A 14,337-nucleotide genomic window follows, 5' to 3' on the forward strand; every position below is an offset into this window, starting at 1 on the left:
GCCCTGACTTCTGTCCGGCTCTTTCCCCCGGCCGTGGTCGAGTTCTCCGCCCTTCTCTCCTCCGTTCTTCCCTCCCCTATTTCACAGCCAACGTGGCCGACTTGCTGCTCGTCGCTGATCGGCTTACCCACCACTGTGATAGAAGGGATGATCACTGCCTGTTGCTGATGGAAGGCTTCGTGTCAGAATTCTTCCTTCGCTCTGCAGACTCGAGTCTTCTCTCAGCAGAATGATGAGGGCGGATGCCTCTTCTCGACGCCCGTTAAACTGCCTTGGATGTATCTCTGCCGCAGGGTAAGATCGTACTCGTCGCCATTGTTAAGTCTGTGTGTTATATTGCGAATTACTACACAGACCACAAGAGTAAACTTAAACAGGTCTTTACTAGTTGAAGGTCAGGGCGGAACTGCCCAATAAATCATTACACAGCACTTATATACCAGTGTGGTCACCGCCAGTATTACAGTATACAGCAGCCAAGATAAAGTAGTGCAACCCTTAAAATAGTTCTCTTAAAGGTGGAACGGTTACAAAATAGTTCTCTTAAAGGTGGAACGGTTACATACACTACAGCAGTGCCACCCTAATCCATCATAGTCTCCCTCTAAAGATGTAACCCATCCATTCCTTACATTCATTCCATCACTCTCACTCAACCTTCTCTTCTTTCCCTCCTTGCAGGAGAAGATAGCGCATAATAAGAGGGAGAGAACTGGAGGTGGGCATCCATCATTTGCCACCCTCACAACTGCAGAGGAGGCTGCATTGGAAGTATCGAAAGTGGCCAATCAGCTGGAGGTGGGAGACAGAGAGAGGGGGACATCTCATCAACCTGGTGACAGAATTACATATCATGCAGCTACATGGCATACATCAAACACTCATATGGGGACTAATGTCATCAGCCATTGAATGGTCATCATGTGCATAATGGTATGTGCACCCATTCTTAACATGGCATATCTAACTCATCTCTTTATTCTCCCACAGGTCCATCAAGAGCCGTGCCCCCCACCCCCACTGTCCAGGAGGAAGAGCAAGATGACTCTTCAGAGGAGCCTCCAGCCTCTGAGGGCACTGTGTCACCAGACATGAACGCACCTAGCACCAGCGCAGAGACGCACACCTTGGTGGGTCTAACGCGAGATAGAGTAGTGTCGTCACTGGGTCCGTCACAAGTGCGCAAGAGCAGATGGTGGAGACAGGGACAGCAGTGGACATGCAGATGCTGAGCCTCGGGGGCCATACAGAAAGAGGGTGATCCTGGAGATGCAGCAAGAAGTGCAGGAGGCTCTGACAGGTTTTGCGAGCGCGATGTCTGCAAATGTGCAGAGAATGGAGGAGTCCACCGTGTCACAGGCGATGGTGACTGTAGGCTCTTCCACGGATATGATGGCCACCTGCATGGAGCAGCTAATGCGCCACTCACAGGAGCATATGCTATCTATGGAGAATAGATGGCAGAGGCTCATAGACCTCCTGTCTAGGAAGGATGTCGGCGTAGCCATGGGCCCTTATGGCCCCACTGATGTGCAGTAAGATGCTCTCTAGCTCCTTGCTAACAGGGAAGTATGGGTGGCCCAGGAGACGGATGACGGTGAGAGGGATGACTGTGAGAGGGGAGAGGGAAGTGTAGCCTCCTTTCAAAGCGCTTACATTTCTCCCCCATTATCAGCCCCTCAGTCAGAGCCCCAGATGGCTCCTTGAATTACAATGGTCGAGTCTGCCCCTGCACAGTCGCAAGATGAGCAGTATTTGGCGGGACCCTCCAAGTCACACACCATCCTGACTTGGAAGTATATCGTCGTTCCTTCATCGTCGCTGGGTCAAAATCCTGGAACTCCCTCCCTCACAGCACTGTGGGAGTACCTTCACACTGCAGCGGTTCAAGGAGGCAGCTCACCACCACCTTCGCAGGGGCAACTAGGGATGGGTAATAAATGTAGGTCTTGCCATCCCATGAACGAATAAAAAATAAACTGATTCTACTTCTTGATTTTCGGAGCCAAGATCCTTTCTCTCTACTGTCTTTACCCCATCCTTTATTATCAGGGCTACCCCTCCTCATTTTCCACTTTGTCTATCTCTTCTAAAAGTTAAGTATCCTGGAGTATTTACTTCCCAACCATGGCCACATTGCAACCACATCTGCGTAATGCTATTAGATCAAACCTATTAATTTCTATCTATTTTGTTGCGAATGCTTCGTGCATTCAGATATAGTGCCTTTAGCTTTGACTTATTTCTATTTTCCCCTGATGTCACCTTAGTCACTGATGCCTTATTATCTTTGTTACTCTCTCTGTCCCTTCCTGACCCACTCTGCTTATTTTTACCCAAAACTATACTCTGCTCTAGAGCCTTGACATTTCTCTTGCTGCTTTTAAATTTACTCTTTCCTGAATCCTCCCACCCTCCCCTTCATTAGTTTAAAGCCCTGTCTACTGCCCTAGTTATTTGATTTGCCAAGACGTTGGTCCCAGCCCGTGTGGAGCCCGTCCCAATGGAACAACTCTCTCTTTTCCCAGTACTGGTGCCAGTGCCCCATGGACTGAAACCCCTTCTTCACACACCACTCTTTGAGCCATGCATTTAAACCTCTGATCTGTTTGACCCTATGCCAATTTCCGTGTGGCTTAGGTAATAATCGAGAAATTATTACCTTTGGGGTTCTGCTTTTTAATTTGGATCCTAGCTCCTCAAACTCCCTCAGCAGAACCTCATTCCTAGTTCTACCTACGTCGTTGATTCCTACATGGGTTACGACAACTAGATCCTCCCCCTCCAAGTTCTCCTCCAGTCGCGAGGATATGTATTTAACCCTGGCACCAGGCAGGCAACACAACCTTTGGAACTCTCTGCAGAGAACAGTATCTATCCCCCTGACTATACTGTTACCTACCACAACTACATTCCTTTCACTTTCCCCCCCCCCCGCCTTGAATGGCCTCCTGCACCATGGTGCCATGGTCAGCTTGCTTGTCCATCCTGCAGGCTTTTCCCTCATCTACACATGCAGCAAGAACCTCATACCTGTTGGACAAGGGCAAAGGCTGAGGTTCCTGCAGTATTGCACCTGCGGTCCCCTTACCTGCCTGAGTTGCAGTCACACCCTCCTGTCCCTGACCAATAACCAGGCCTGTACCACTACCTAACCTAAGGGGTGTGACTGCCTCCTGGATCAAAGTGTCCAGGTAACTCTCCCCATCCCTGATGCCCCGCAATGTCTGCACAATCAAAAACTCTGAGCTGAAGTTCCTCAAGATGCAGGCACTTACTGCAAACATGGTTGTCCGGGATCACAATGCTCTCCACAAACTCCCACATGCTGCAGTTGTGGCACACCACCTGCATTGCCATCCCTATATGACCTTGTTTTACTTCATTAAATTTAATTAAATTTTTAATTAGGTAACTTAGTTTACAGCGTCTTTTATTGAGTGCTTACTTGATCTACATTAAGTTATGGGTACTGAAATTATGTATCTACCTGTAACACAAAGCACTACAAGTAGTGTAGGCAAAAAGCAGCAACTCCTTCCCCCTCTTCTCTGAATTCCCACTCTTTCCAAATTCCCAAATAAAACATTATAATCCCGCTCTGTGCAGACCGCTGAAAACACTTTCAGCCTGCAGAAATTTAAATTTGTGCTGGCAATGTAGTCAGCAACAGCTTCTGCCTGAGGAAAGTGATCAGCTGTGAGGTCGGAGCTTTTATACTACATTTGATGATGTCAAGTAATCAGCTAGAGCAATGGCCACGCAACTCCTGCCTCAGGTTGACAGATGTGGTTCCTGAGCTGGGTGAATTCCATGGCCATGCAGGGAAATTGGAAATGTAGGGGGAAAAAGGCTCTTAATTGCTTGACAACAAGCTTATAATGATTTCAATTAGGACACCCGCCTCTGCTGGTCGGGTCGCTGCTGCACCGGCAAACGCGCCCGACGGAAAGGCACGTGTTGGCGGGATTCCGACCCGCTCAGACTTTTTTCAAATTTCCCACCCGACCAGCCTCTGATCGTGCCCGCACAGACCCTAGAAATTTCCGGCATTATCTTCCAAGGCATATGTGGCCTCCTTATTCTTCCTACCAAAATACACCACCTCACACTTATCTATATTGAATTTCATTTGCCAGTTACACGCCCTTTCTGCAAGTTTATTAATGTCTTCTTGTATTTTGTCGCAGTTTTCCTCAGTATTAACTATACCATCTGCAAATTTTGTAATTGTTCTTCTGATTCCCAAGTCCAAATTGTTTAGGTAAATAGTGAACAACAGTGGTCCCAGCACCGATCATTGTGAAACAGCACTTCCCACCTTTTCTCAGTCTGATTAACTACCCTTAACCCCATCTTTATGTTTTTTTGTTTTGAAGCCAGCTTGCTATCCATTATGCTACTTGTACCCTGGTTTCACATGCTCTGACCTAATCCCTCTAGTTTTGCTTGGCGCCATGCGGGCCATTCAAAATACCGTGCTTGTGCAGTTTTTGTATTGCAAAGCTGGCTGCGTTGGTTCCCGAGAGTGCTGCGCAGGGAACATTGGTAATGAATCTACAATGCGGTTCCTTACCAAAGGCCTTTGGAAAATCCAAATATATTACATCTACTAGATGACCCTTGTGTACTCTTTTACTCCAAAAAAAATCAATAAGGTTGGTCAGGCATAACCTTCCCTTTTGAAATCCATGTTGATTACTCTTTAGTATATTTTAGTATATTTTCTACTCCTAGATGTTTTTCTATTACATCTTTGAGTAAAGGTTCCATTATTGTTCCTACCTCCGACATTAAGCTAACTATAGTTTCCTGGACTGGTTCTATCTCCCTTTTTAAATATAGGAATCACGTTAGCTGTCTGCCAGTCCTCTGGCACTACTCCGTTTTTTAATGAATTTTTATATAAATGTAATGGGCCTCTGTTATCTCTTCCCTAATTCTTTTACTATGCGCATATGCATTCATTTGGACCAGATGTTTATCCTCTCTATGTTTGATTAGTTGATCAATTATCTCCCCTCTTTCTATCTTAAAATGTTTTAATATATATTTTCATCTCTTCTAATATCATGTCCACTCTGTTTGTCTCTCTGATAATTCCGGTGCAAATAACTGTTCAATATTTCTGCCATTTTGCTGTCATTACCTGTGAGTTTATCTCATGCATCCCTTAGTGGCCCTATCCCTATGCTGATTTTTATTTATTTATTTATGTGTCTGTAGAATACTTTACTGTTTGTTATATTCCTTGATAATTTAATTTTGTACTTCCTCTTTGCTTTCCTGTAACTCCCTTGATTTGTTCTATCTCACTTTTTAATATAGGAATAATGTTAGCTGTCTGCTTGTCCTCTGGCACTATTCCCTTTTCTATTGATTATAGTGCCTTTGCTATCTCTTCTCTGTTGGTCCACCCTGTTACTCTCCAAGGTAAGTACTGAGGTAAAGTAATTATTCAATATTTGTGCCATTTCACTGCTATTACCTGTGAGTGTATCTTGCATATCTTTTAGTGGCCCTAACCCTGTCCTGATTTTCTTTTTGTTATTTATGTGTCTGTATAATACTTTATTATTTCTTTTTATATTCCTTGATAACTTAATTTCGTAGTTCCCCTTTGCTTTCCTAATTTTTAAAAACTTCTTTCCTAACCTCTTTGTACTCCCTTTTGTTATCCTCTCCTTTACTGGGCAAGAGTGGTAAAATACATTTGGGTTATAATATCTTTAGGAGGGACAGAATTAGTATGGGAGGAGGATGTAGTGGTAGTTCGGTGAAAGAGGGAACATATGCTGTAGAGGGGCCTGGTGTACACAAAAACAGAGGTTCAGACAACAACAACAATAAAACAACTTGCATTTATATAGCATCTTTAATGTAGTAAAATGTCCTAAAGTGCATCACAGGAGCGTTGTCAAACAAAATTTGACACTGAGCCACATAAGGAGATATTAGGCCAGGTGACCAAAAGCTTGGACAAAGAGGTAGGTGTTAAAGAGCATCTTAAAGGAGGAGAGAGACAGAGACTATATGGTTAAGAGATCAAAGATTAAAAAAGGAATTGATACATTAGTGAAGCTGCACTACAGACTTCCCTACTTGTAGGAGGGAAATGGAAGAGAAAATGTGTAGGCAGATCAATGAGATGAGTAGGAGTAACAAAATTATTGTTCTCACAAATTTTAATTACACACACATTGATTGGGACAGGGGGAGTAAATAGAATTGCTAAAATGGGTGCAGGACTCCTTCTTCAAGCAGTATGTTAGTATGCCTACTGGGGAGAGGCGTTGCTAGATCTGGTTATGAGTAACAAAAAAGATCAGGTGGATGAGTTAATTGTGGTTGAGCACCTCCGGAGTAATGAACAGAATATGACCAGCTTTAAAGGTCCAAATAGAAAGGGGAAAAGTTAGTACAAAAATCGAGGGCATCAGATTGGAAACGGACAGATTTTAGAAGGATGAGAAGTTAGCTAGCTGAGGTGAAGTGGAAAGTGGAAATTGGCACGCAGTACGATAAATCAACAATGAGATTTTTTAAAAAGGAGATTGGAAATTGCAGAATATAGAATATAAATATTTTAAAAAAGGAAACCACTTCAAACCTCAGAATTCCATGGCTAAATAAAGAGCTTAGAAACAAGTTTAAGAGGAAGATAAAGGGGGCCTACAGGTATAAAATAAGAGAGAATACAAGAAAATAAGAAAAGATTTAAGGAAGGGAAAAGGAAAGCAAGGAAAGAATGAGGAGAGAATTTCAAAAATTAACAAAGAATAGTTAAGTATTCCACAAATATATCAGAAAAACGAGAATTGTTAAATGTGAGGTGGGACTCCTGACAGTGAATTAGTAGAGGATAAGTGAAAATTGGCAGGGATACTTTTAAGTACTTCACTTCAGTGTTTACAAAGGAGAAGGATTTTAGGAAGGAGGTAAATCCTGAATTGATTAAAAGCAAGATGAGAGATTATCTATATATATAAAAGGATATGTCTGTCTGTCTGTCTCTCTGTCCGGCTATACAATCAAAAGTTATAAAGTGTACCTACACATATGGTATATCAAAAGAAAGCTCATCATTAGGGGACTCTTGTAGGCGTATTTACTTTTTGCTCGGATAAAAATTGTGCCGATGGTCGGACAAAAATTGTGCCGACGGTATCCAAAAAACGTTCAAAATTCCTCTCATTATCCGCTCATTTGCATCGAGTGGGGGCGGGTTCATTGTGTGTGCGGGCGGGCCAGCCTACAGTTGAGTGACGTGATGATTGACCAATCCTACAGTTCATTGACCTGACGGTTGACCAATCGGTGCGTGTGTGGGCGGGCCTTATCATTCTGAACCGAGGTGAGTTGCCGCCATCATGCGCCATCGTGATTCCAAACTTTTCATTTCTTTATCCCGCTTTCTGCGTCTTTAAAAAAAAAGTTGCTTTTAAAACACATATTGTTTTTTAAAAAAGTGAATTACTTTCTAAATCTTTTTAATTTTCCTACCTTTCCCCGTTTTTGCAGGTAGGCCTCGAAGCCTGGGCGTCTGTTGCCAGCCATGCTGGACCCTAGGCAATTGTTTTGTGGCAAGCTCCTCCCAGCCCTCACCCCCCACCCCCCTCCCCCCCACTGGGCCCGATTCCAAACCAGCGGCCAGCCATCTTGGTAAAGGCTGGCTGGGCTCACTGCAAGCTCCTCGCGCTAAATTCACGCTCGCGCTGCACGGCGCACGCGCACCTCCACACAGAGCGCGGCCAGAGGGAAGCGAGCAGGTTAGCGGGGGGGGCGGGGCTTGGGAGGGGACGGGGAGCGGAGAGGGTTACCCCGGCAACCGGGCTCGCCAGCTGCAATCGGCCGTCTCAAGCTGCTCAGGCCCAGGCCCGGAGATCGGGAGGCGGAGAGGGGAGGAGGGTTACCAAGGCAACCGGGCCCAGCCAGCCGCAATCGGCCGTCTCAAGCTGCCTCAGGCCCGGCCTCGGGAGGGCGGGGCTCGGGCTGACCGGGGTGCTGCGCTCGGCATGTCAGTGCGTGGGGCGGCACGGAGCTCAGTGGAGCCATCGCCGGCAGAGGGGAGAGGGTCTGCTGGCTCCCCCCTCCCTTTCTCCCCCCCTCCTTCCCCCACCCCTCCCCTCTCCCCCTCCTCTCCCCCCACCCCTCCCCTCTCCCTCCCCCCCGCTCCCTCTCCCCTTCCCCCCTCTCCCCCCTCCCCTCCCCCTTCCTTCCCCCTCCCTCCCCTCCCCTCCTCCCCCCTCCCCTTACCCCCTCCCCCTTACCCCCTCCCCTTACCCCCCTCCCCCCCTCCCACTTCCCTTCCCCCCCTCCCCCCTCCCCTTCCCTTTCCCCCCTCCCCTTTCCCCCCCCCTTTCCCCCCTCCCCTTCCCCCCTCATTCCTCCCCCCTTTCTCCCCCTTCCCCCTCCCCTTCCCCCCACCCTCCCCCCCTTCCCCCCAGTCGCGCTCTCTCTTCCCCCCGTCGCCCTCTCTCTTCCCCAGTCGCTCTCTCTCTTCCCCCAGTCGCTCTCTCTCTTCCCCCCAGTCGCTCTCTCTCTTCCCCCCAGTCGCTCGCTCTCTCTCTTCCCCCCAGTCACTCTCTCTCTTCCCCCCAGTCGCGCTCTCTCTTCCCCCCAGTTGCTCTCTCTCTTCCCCCCAGTCGCTCTCTCTCTCTCTTCCAACAACAACATGCCCTCAAAAGACCCTCGGCACCGCCGGGCACTTCAGCTAGTAATAAATAAAAAGAAAGTATTAGAGATGTTATTTAAGCTAAAGGAGGACAAAATGCCAGGACCTAATAGGATACATTCAAGGACCCTAAGGGATATGGGGCAAGAATTAACACAGGCCCATGAAATTATATTTGAGGGTTCTGTTAATGATTGGATGTATGCTGAAAGACTGGAAAGTGGCCGATGTGTAATAGTCATTTTCAAAAAGGGCGACAGAGCTAACCTGAGTAATTACAGGCCAGTTAGTTTAACTTCTGTGGAAGGGAACATTTTAGAATCTTTAATTAAAGATTAAATTATTAAGTATCTAGATGAAGAAAAATAATTAGAAGCAGCCAACATGAATTTCAGAAAGGCAGATCGTGCTTGACAAATCTAATAACCTTTGAGAAGGCCACACTTAACCTTATTTCTATGGAGAGCTTGCAGCCAGATGAAGGTGAGTATCATCCTTCTCTTATCATCTCTTGCCCTTGAAGCAGATAACATGGCAATATATTGTGTCATGGTGCATCTTTAAGTGCTCCTTTCTCAACAGGCAATAATGTTGCTGGCCTTTAATGCCCACTTTAAATGGAATTGCTTGTGAAACATGAAAAAAAGCGAGAGCTGCATCACAGTAGCCTCATTAACATGAAATATGAATGCCAAATGAGACGCTCTCACATTGTGTGCAACAGCCAATACTGTTGTTGGAAATCAGAAGTGGATCATTGCACTAAATGAGCACACTGTACTAAATGAGCAGGATCATGTGGAATCCGGTAAGATCCCCTTTTCCAGATCCTGTCTGCATAGTTGCCACTGGTGGAATCATTTCTGCAGAACGGAATACCTCTGCTTTTTGCAAGTACTCTGTTTCCTATTTTATATTCAACTTTTTGTGCAGTCCCACAATCTAGATAATCGGCCAAGTAGTATAAGATAGAGGATGAGGATTGTAAGATTTGCAAAATTCCCACATTCCCCCAAGGTTATTAATAAAAGGGACCCTGCATGGACAATTTTAAAAAGGGTACCCAAAAGATGGCGTTCGCACCTCGTGACCAAAAGCCTGTAAGATTTTACAAGCTTGGACTCTGCAGCACAGAGCAGGCAGTTTTGGGAAATCGAAACTTAAAATGCATTTCTGTGAAAAGGACTTTGTGTTTGAAAAACCAGACAGCTAGGCAAACACTGAATATGCATTTCGTCAGATTGGAACAGATCAACCCAGATCAACCCAGTTAGGCCTAAGCAGAAAGCCATTAGTTTATCCGCATAAATAATCGGAAACAGCTTAAGGAAGCCACCAAGGCTGGACAGGCCGATTAAAATGCATTAATGACAATACAACTCGGACATCGGGCCATCAGGTGCGATAAACGGCCATCTAAAACCAGTTAGTTTAGATTGGTATAATCATTTAAAACAGCCCGCCAAAAGTTAAACAATAAACTGACTTGATTTGGCGCGCAGATTAAGGGCCATCGAAAGGAGTATAACTGTAGGCCCTCAGTGGCAATCGCTCTCTTCTCTTGACTCTTGTCTCTTGCTCTGCTCTGACCTCTTGGGCTGCTGCCGCCTGTACTCGTGCCCTGGCCTCGTGGCGGGTTCTCCTCTCGCTCCCCGCATTAGTTTTGCAACCAAGGACATCCATACCAAGCACGGAGGAGGGGAACGAGACCCGAGTCCAAAGTCACCCAGGACACACGGGCCACGAAAGAGGGCAGAGGAAACGAGGCGAAACGAAATGAGATGAAGAACAAGGTAGAGACCCGCCAAGAGCAGAGAAGGGCAGCGAAAGACGCATTGATAAAAGCCAAACGTCTAGTTATAAGCTGGCGCTTGGGGAAGAATATATATGAACATGCTGGCGTTTTAACACTTGGGTAGAAAAATCTAAGCAGTAAAGACTGCCAACGCAACGTCACTGCCGACGACCGCCCGAGGGAGAAGAAGAGAACCCATCGCGACCAGACGATGACGGTAGCTGGAGAGGAAAGGTGTGTCGCAGCAACAGCTCCAGCACCACGCCCTGAGACCACGTGGTGACAGAGCACCCCAAAGGACAGGAGGACAAACCTCAAAACTCACAACTGTTAAGGCAATGGGCCTTGAATTGGTGAGCATGAATTCCTGGCCCCTCATAGCTTAATCTAGTTAGGTATAGGGGGTGGGATAAGGATAAGGGGATTGTTAATGTAGTTTGTTTTCCCTCGATGTGCCATGTGTTCCCCATTCCCTGAATAAGTATACTTATTTTGTTTATGCCTGTAATTGTTTACCAGTAATTTCTCATAAGACTGTGTTTTTATTTCTGTTTTAATAAAATCTTGGTTTTCTTACACCAAACCACTTGTCTACTCGATTTTTCTGTATCACCGCCTGCACCTAAGTCTGGTGTCTAGAACCCAGGGGCGTGGGAGCGATTCGAACCGCTCACAGGCAGTCAGGGGCATAACTGACTGGGCGCATGCGCCATCCCCTGCAGGATAAACAGACAAGCCTCTGTCTGATGATTCGTGACTTTTGGAGTTCCACATAGGTCGGTTCTGGGTCCATTTTCATTTATACTGCTTATGAATTATGTGGAACTGAGTACTGTTATAACTGTTCTACTAATGTACTAACCCTTTGAGATCTTTGCACTCCTGCAATTCTGGCCTCTTGCACATCCCCAATTTTAATCGCTCCACCATTGGCGGCCAGGCCTTCAGCTGCCTAGGCCCAAAGCTCTGGAATTCCCTGCCTAAACCTCTCTGCCTCTCGCTCCTCCTTTAAGATGCTCCTTAAAACCTACCTCTTTCACCAAGCTTTTGGTCATCTGCCCTAATATCTCCTTATGTGGCTCGGTGGTGTTGTTATGAGATTTGCTGATCACATCAAGCTATGTGTTCAGGTACCCAGCGTAGGGTAGGACAAAAGTATTCAAAGAACTGGGACAAATTCAGTAAATGGTGCCGAGGAATGGCAAATAGAATTCAATGTGAGGTAATAAGAACATAAGAAGTAGGAGCAGGAGTAGGCCATACGGCCCCTCGGGCCTGCTCCGCCATTCAATAGGATCATGGCTGATCTGAATCTAGACTCACGTCCACTTCCCTGCCCTCTCCCCGTAACCCCTAATTCCCTTATCTGCTAGGAAACTGTCTATCTCCATTTTAAATTTATTTAATGTTGCAGCTTCCGCAGCTCACAGGGGTAGCAAATTCCATAGATTTACTACCCTCTGAGTGAAGAAGTTTCTCCTCATCTCAGTTTTGAAAGGGCAGCCCCTTATTCTTAGATTATGCCCCCTAGTTCTAGTCTCACCCATCAGTGGAAACATCCTCACCGCATCCACCCGATCAAGCCCCCTCACAATCTTATATGTTTCGATAAGATCGCCCTCATTCTTCTGAACTCCAATGAGTAGAGTCCCAACCTACTCAACCTTTCCTCATACGTCAACCCCCTCATCTCCGGAATCAACTGAGTGAACTTTCTCTGAACCGCCTCGAGAGCAAGTATATCTTTTCTTAAATATGGAAACCAAAACTGCACGCAGTATTCCAGGTGTGGCCTCACCAATACCCTGTATAACTGCAGCAAGACTTCCCTGTTTTTATACTCCATCCCCCTTGCAATAAAAGCCAAGATTCCATTGGCCTTCCTGATCACCTGCTGCACCTGCATACTAACTTTTTGTGTTTCATGGATCAGGACCCCCAGATCCCTTTGTACTGTAGCACTTTGCAGTTTCTCTCCATTTAGATAATAACTTGCTCTTTGATTTTTTCTGCCAAAGTGCATAACCTCACACTTTCCAACATTATATTGCATCTGCCAAATCTCTGCCCACTCACTTAGCCTGTCTATGTCCTTTTGCAGGTTTTTTATGTCCTCATCACTCACTGCTTTCCCTCCCATCTTTGTATCGTCGGCAAACTTGGATATGTTGCACTCGGTCCCTTCCTCCAAATTGTTAATATAGATTGTAAAGAGTTGGGGTCCCAGCACTGACCCCTGTGGAACACCACTAGTTACTGATTGCCAGCCCGAGAATGAACCATTTATCCCAACTCTTTGTTTTCTGTTAGATACCCAATCTTCCACCCATGCCAGTATATTACCCCCAATCCCGTGATTTCTTATCTTGATCAGTAATCTTTTGTGTGGAACCTTGTCAAATGAAGATGGTTCAGGAAACAAAGGTATACAATGGATCGGGGGGGGGCTCAGCGGATTGCAGAGACGGAGGCCGATCACGGCAGGTAGCTTGGGGGCCGGGGGGAAGCACTCCTGCTCCTCCTGACCCACAAGCAGTGCTCTAAAAAGAACTTGCCTGTTTGTTTCAGCACTTCTTCTTGTCTCCCTTCAGCTGCCAGATTTTCTGAGCCCTGTGGAACCCAGCTCGTAGCTGTTAAATGTAAATGTCTGTTAAAATTTGAGGCTTGTGGCCTCATTAACATATTTAAATGACTGACCTGCCTCTCAGGAGCAGGTTACTCAGCCGACCCCCTAACCCACCCTGGTTAGACCAGAAGTAGGCATGTTCGCGGTGAGTTGGAGTTGGGTTTCATGTTTTTCAGAATTTAACCCCCCTCCAGCACCTCTCCCGCCCGTCCTGGGAGGTTAAAATTCCCCCCAATATAATACTGCCATTAACAAGGCAAGTCTGATCCTTGGATGCATTTGATTACAAGTCTAAACAAATTACTTTAATACTTTATAACACATTGGCAAGTGCATATTTGGAGTATGTTTCAAGTTTTAGTCACCCTATCTTCCAAAATACATAGATGGATTGGTTAGGATTCATAAACAAGTGAGTAATTCTGGGATTCAGTACAATACATTATTTATAATGATAAACCAATAGAATACATTGGAGAAAGCAAGGTTGTGAGATACCATGTCTTTAAAATGTTGAAAATAATGGATAATATTGATGTAAATACTTTTATTTTCACTTAAAATATGACTGCAAAACAAAAGGACTGGGATTGTGATTCCCAAATCCATTTCTGGCACAAGCAGTTCCCAGAGTCCTGACTGAAGCACAGCACACATCAAGTCTATAAGGCTGCTAGAGGGCTGAGTCATCTGTGGGTGGGCAGTTGGTTTTTTCCTCAATGTTAACTTTTTGATTATTCACATTTATAAACATTTGCAACTTCCCAAAATGTCTTCTTCCCATCAACATCTGGTAGAACTGGGAAACACCCAGACTGAAGAGATGAGGGCTGCTGGGAAAATAAGCCAAAGCACTTGTGTAATTTTTTTTACACCTCCTATTAGCTCATTATTAAGATTCCAGATTTGTTAGTTTAATAGTCCACAGTACCTGTGAAACAAAAGATAAAATAAACGTTCTCAAAACAATTACGTTGTTTGTGTGAGGAGCTTAAAAAAAACCTTCATGGTTTTGGGTGTGCAAGTGGTTCATAACTGAAAATCTCAATCCTCCAAATTCTGCAACATTGACAGCTCTGTACTAATCTGCATTCCAGTCCTTTTCTCACCTTACCTAGCTGCATCCTAGTCACACACTGCTAATCTGCATTGTGCTGTCGTTCTCAAACTCCCATTATGCTAGGAAAACTTGGTGATAGCATCAAAGGATGGGAATCTCAATGTCAAAGCCAGACATTCAAG

The 14,337-nt window shown here is 45.6% G+C and overlaps 1 long non-coding RNA gene across 1 annotated transcript in view; it reads right to left on the bottom strand.

The window, feature by feature from the left end:
• LOC147115199 (uncharacterized) overlaps window positions 1-14,337 on the bottom strand; it is a 59,403-nt gene that overhangs the window by 18,243 nt on the left and 26,823 nt on the right. The window lies entirely within an intron of this gene.

Source organism: Somniosus microcephalus, chromosome 7, assembly GCF_052327205.1.
Source record: "Somniosus microcephalus isolate GS21.2 chromosome 7, FLI_Smic_1.0, whole genome shotgun sequence".
In the NCBI taxonomy this organism is placed as follows: Eukaryota; Metazoa; Chordata; class Chondrichthyes; order Squaliformes; family Somniosidae; genus Somniosus; species Somniosus microcephalus.